At 30.7% G+C, this 5,086-nt stretch overlaps 1 pseudogene; it reads left to right on the plus strand.

Annotated features, from left to right (window-relative positions):
• The first annotated feature begins 270 nt into the window (after window positions 1–270).
• On the plus strand, window positions 271–639 carry LOC143604273 (cysteine proteinase inhibitor A pseudogene; annotated as a pseudogene).
• The last annotated feature ends 4,447 nt before the right edge of the window (window positions 640–5,086 follow it).

Raw genomic sequence — 5,086 nt, forward strand, 5'->3', positions numbered from 1 at the left:
ATTACCTTTATACCTTTTTTTCCTTTGGTCATCACTGGACACATGTTAATTATTTGTGGTTTCTCACACTTCTTATTTTTATTACCATTTATAGAATAACTTAACCCAATAAGCTTTGCCCCTGTGTGTATGTATATATTAATGATGCAATAAAGACATTTGGTGTTCATTTCTCGCCTAATTAAGTTCACTCTTTATAAGCCATAAACAATAATGCATTTCATACATCCTTATTTGCTTGAGTTGATCTCTAAAATCATCTGATCAACAATGGCATACAAACACCATGTAACTTATGTTATGGCCATCCTCCCTCTTATAATAAGTGTTCTTCTAGGGGTCTCTTTTGCAGAGAACGGTCAAAAGACGGTTGGCAATTGGCTAGAAATCGCGAGCCCAGATGATCCGGTGGTGATAGAGGTCGGGAAGTTTGCGGTGGAAGAACACAACAAGGAGAAGAATGCTACTTTGAAGTTTGAGCATGTTACCAATGGTGACACACAAATTGTTGGTGGCATGAATTGGCGGCTAACGATTGAGATCCAAGACAATAAGTACATTAAGAATTGTGAAGTTTTAGTTTATGAACAACCTTGGGAAAATGTTAGGCAACTTGTGTCATTTAAAATTATCGAATGAGAAGTTTTTATTTTGTTTTCTATGTGCTATTAAATAAAACAAAGGTTAAATTTAAAGGATTTTTCAGCTGTTCTATCAATAATAATTTAAAGGTTAAATTGCAAGAAAAAGATTGAATGCATTTTTTTTTATTCTTACATTGAAACGGAAAATCCATTTCCATTGTGGTGATGGGGGTACTTGGTTAGGCGGTGGTCAAGATGTGAGATAGCTAATAAAAAGTTGAGTTCAAATCCTATATAGTGCAATATTTAGTTATAAAAGTAAATTGAAAATAAAAATAAAAAACAAGATATGACTAAAACAAACGTACAAGTTGTTTGAAATCTTAACCCGTGTTTTAAAAACCGGTATTTTACTTATACTGGATTGAGTTAAAATATGGTACAACCGGTTGAACCGGGTATATCGGGAAGTTCAACCGGTTGAATAATTTCCATTATAATTTCCTATAAATGCAAATTTAATCCAAAAATAACCCAAAAGTAAATTATTCCATAACAAAAAATAATACAAAAACACTCAATTTTAAAAAAAAAATAGTCCCAGAGTTTACATGTTTGAATGTTAATTGTTGGGTTAAAAGTAATTTTGAAAAAACATGGGCCGCACATATCAAAAAATTTTCGGACTTCAAACCGGTTTGCCGGTGAAAACCGGTGTTTTAGAAAAAAAAACCCGCCAATATAATGTTCTAGCAAACCGACCAAAAGTACCGGACTCAAAATACCGGCCTATTGTGTGAAATCCGATTTAACCGACCGATTTAAATCGGTTTTTAAAACACTGATCTTAACTATTTATTTAGTCTTGCGGATATGAATATACAAATACATAAACTAAGATATGTTCATTTAATGTATTTTTTTTAATTTAGTGTGAAGAAAGTCATTTCTTTTAATTTATTTTTATATCATCTGGCTTGAAAGTTTTAATTATTACCAATTTAATGTAAGAGTTACTATAATTTTTTTACAAATAATATATTACTTTTCGAACTTCCAACCCACCTACTATGGGATTTGATTTATCGACCAACAAATAAAGAGAACACCTATTACACCATCAAACATCATTTGACTAAATGCTCTTTGGTAAAGTAAGAATTGTTAAACTTGAAATGGTAAATTTGTAATTAGAAATATGAATAATAGTTGAAAGATAAAGAATATATAAATTTTTAACCGAATAACTAAAATATTATTTTCTCAATGCATAGTTAAATTATATTTATCAAAATGATTGTAGTTATAAAACTAATTGGTGGTTTTCATCAAATTGGAGTGATTTCAACTCGTGTGGCAATTGGAATATACTTTTTTCAAGCACCAGGCCCATTCGACTAAAAAGTAAAATCTCGTATTTTTAAAATTACCGTTCATTTAGTAAATACGCTTGTCAATCTCACCAAAACCTCAAGAATATTTTACAAAAGGTTATGATATTTCAACAAAGTTGAAACCTTAATTGCTGCGAGGAATTCATTTTCAAATAACTTTCGCAGTTGGGAGGGTGAAATAAGTTCAAATTAATAGCATCTTATTATGTTTTCTTAAGCATTAATATCTTTATTATTATTTTAAGTTAATTATATGGATATGTATCGTATATTTCGTCTCATATCATTTGATATCAGTATCTGAGTTTAATAATATCTTATTATGTTCAAACCAATAGCATCTTGTTATGAAATAAATTTAAATTTTAGATTACACATTTATTCTCAATATTTTGTCATATTATTTGGTATCGACATCTGATTTTAACGCTAATAAATGTTAAAAAAAATGAATGTTAAACAAAACAAAATGACCATTTAATCCTTTTAAATTAAAGAAAAAATTTAGAAACCTCAACTTTCTATCATCAATAACCTTCTCTCGAATAGATTCTTGAATTCTACTCGAATCGAGAAATGAGTAATAACATGTAAACTTTTAGTTTAACTATATATATATATTGTTTTTCTCTTGTAATAATATAATTGATAAAAAAATGTTTTTCTATAAAAAATAACTTAATGATGAAAAATAAATATTTAAAAAAGTGAATAATGTGAAAATGTGAAATTGTGAAATGAAAATAATAATAAAAATAAAAGTTATTAAACTAAAGGGCATTCGAGGTGGTCACTAAAGGAAGTAGGCAAGGATTCAACAATCGATCATCGATGGACAACTCACGACAAACTAAAGGAACCTGTTGGCAACTATAATCTAGCAAACCCGTGCAACAGGCGCACACTCTCTCTCCCTCCCCTGTGTACAAACACAAGCCCCCTCCTTTTCTTTTGTTGGCGAAAACTAACAAGTCATCAAATCCGTCTGCCCCTAGTCGAATTGTTGGCGTCGGAGTAGCCAGTTGGGAAACCAAGTGTCCATGCTCGCTAGCTTGTTTGAAGAGACCACCCCTAAATGCTACAACCCTACTCCATAAGACCCTTAGCTATGTGGCATTCAGGGGGGGGGGGGGGGGCTATTGAATACCGACACTCTTGGTTTTGTTTTGGTGGGCCTTCATGCTTTTCACTCTCTTTGACTCTCCTATACATATATATATATATGTATATATATGCGTGTGTATCTACCTGTACTATTAAAACAATTGAGTTTGTGTACACTTGACAACTTTTTATTAGACCAACTCTATTGTTTTCATATATAACAACCACTTCTATGATTTTCTTAACAATTAAATAATTCAAAAATAAATTAAATTAATCAATAACCCACAATTAATTCACATACTAGAATTATATAAATCATATATAAACAATTTTTTAGCTAAAACCGACAATTTTAATATTCAAATTAAATTCCAAACTTAAATCGAAACTGGCACAATTAATGTTCAGTTTTAATATTCAAATTTAGACCAAAACTGACAACATAATTAATTTATATTCATGTTCTTACTAAATGTATTTACTCTAAATTTAAATCATCTATAAATAAAAATGTGTAATAACTATTGTCAAACCCTCACGTATTAGACATCTAATTTTTAAAATTTCAAATTTCCAATACTTATTTGACCCCATCTTATACTTCGAAAACCATTTCAACAATTATTTCTATAAATTCGATATTCCATATTCATTTGTTTGTATAACTATTTTCACTCTTCTGAAGCTGTGATGGTTGGTAAATTTGTATATAGTTAAGTTCGTTTATTTACTATTTTTACAATTTTTTGTGAGAACTTCGATAATTCATATGTGTTTATTGTATGTCAGGTCATAGACTGTAAGTCCCGAATCTGGATTGCTACAATATGATATCAACCAACACACGTCAAATATGCGGAATCTAGTTAACGTGGTGATTCAAGAACAATGATGAACAGTATGAATATGACAAACACGTAATATGGTTTCAATGCATACGCTTATATTATCAATCGTCAAATACATAAACCGATTCACACAGAATCTCAAGCTCTCTAGATGGTGGCTCTCAAAGTGTTCAACCTCTCTTAATTTGAACTAGCAACCTTTACCCTATACATTAGAGAACTATATATAGGGGAAACCAAACTACAAAGCCCATACGCACAAAAAGCCCACCGAGAACTCAAGGAGTTCTCGGCTTACATAGTAGCCCAAGCTCACATACATATTAAACCCAAATATATTTAGACTAAGTACAAACCATCCAAAACTAGGCCCAACAATCTCCCCCTTGGTTTGTAGCTTCGTTCTTGTTTGTTTCACTTCAGACTAGCCTAACCGAAATCCATAGGGATTTCGGCATTACACCAATGCAATTCTTCAACTCGTATTTGTTTATGTCACTTTAGTCTTGATCATGTCATGGCCTTTTGATATGCGTCAGTCTAACAAAATTATGGCCCAACAATCTCACCCTTAGACTGATGCTTTCAAAACCTTCAGACTCTTTACTTGAACATGATCAACAACTTCAACATCTGCATCCAATACTCTACCATCTCATCCTTTTTGACAGCATCATTCAATTTGAATATCAGATACTTCATATGCTTCCGTTGCAAGAAATCAGTCTTGAAAGAACAATCAACTTTGATAGAAAGATCAACCAAAATATTTTGAAAATAATTAAATAAAACAAAATAAGACAGAAGTGTTTTTTAATTTTTTTTTCTAATTTTTATGATTTTCTTGAAAAGACTTGAAACGAGATCATACCAGCTAAGCCAACTATAACACAATAACCGATATCATATTTCATTAGGAGACGACAAATTTTAAAACAATTTCTTAACACATTTGTTTCGACAAGAGTAATCAAGAAGTAAAAATAAAATAAATAAAATAAAATAAAACCAAAAACAACAAATAAAACAAATTTAATCACCCGGTCTTCTTGTAACTTAGCAAATTAGGGATCAAATTTCAGTTTTGATAAAAATGCCGCCTTTTATGAAAAGATCCGAACATGGAATCATATTATTTAAGGTGCTTTCACAA

The sequence above is a fragment of the Bidens hawaiensis genome, unplaced genomic scaffold (genome assembly GCF_021521415.1).
Source record: "Bidens hawaiensis isolate Kalapana, Puna unplaced genomic scaffold, B.hawaiensis_p1.1 tig00064596_1, whole genome shotgun sequence".
Classification (NCBI taxonomy): Eukaryota; Viridiplantae; Streptophyta; class Magnoliopsida; order Asterales; family Asteraceae; genus Bidens; species Bidens hawaiensis.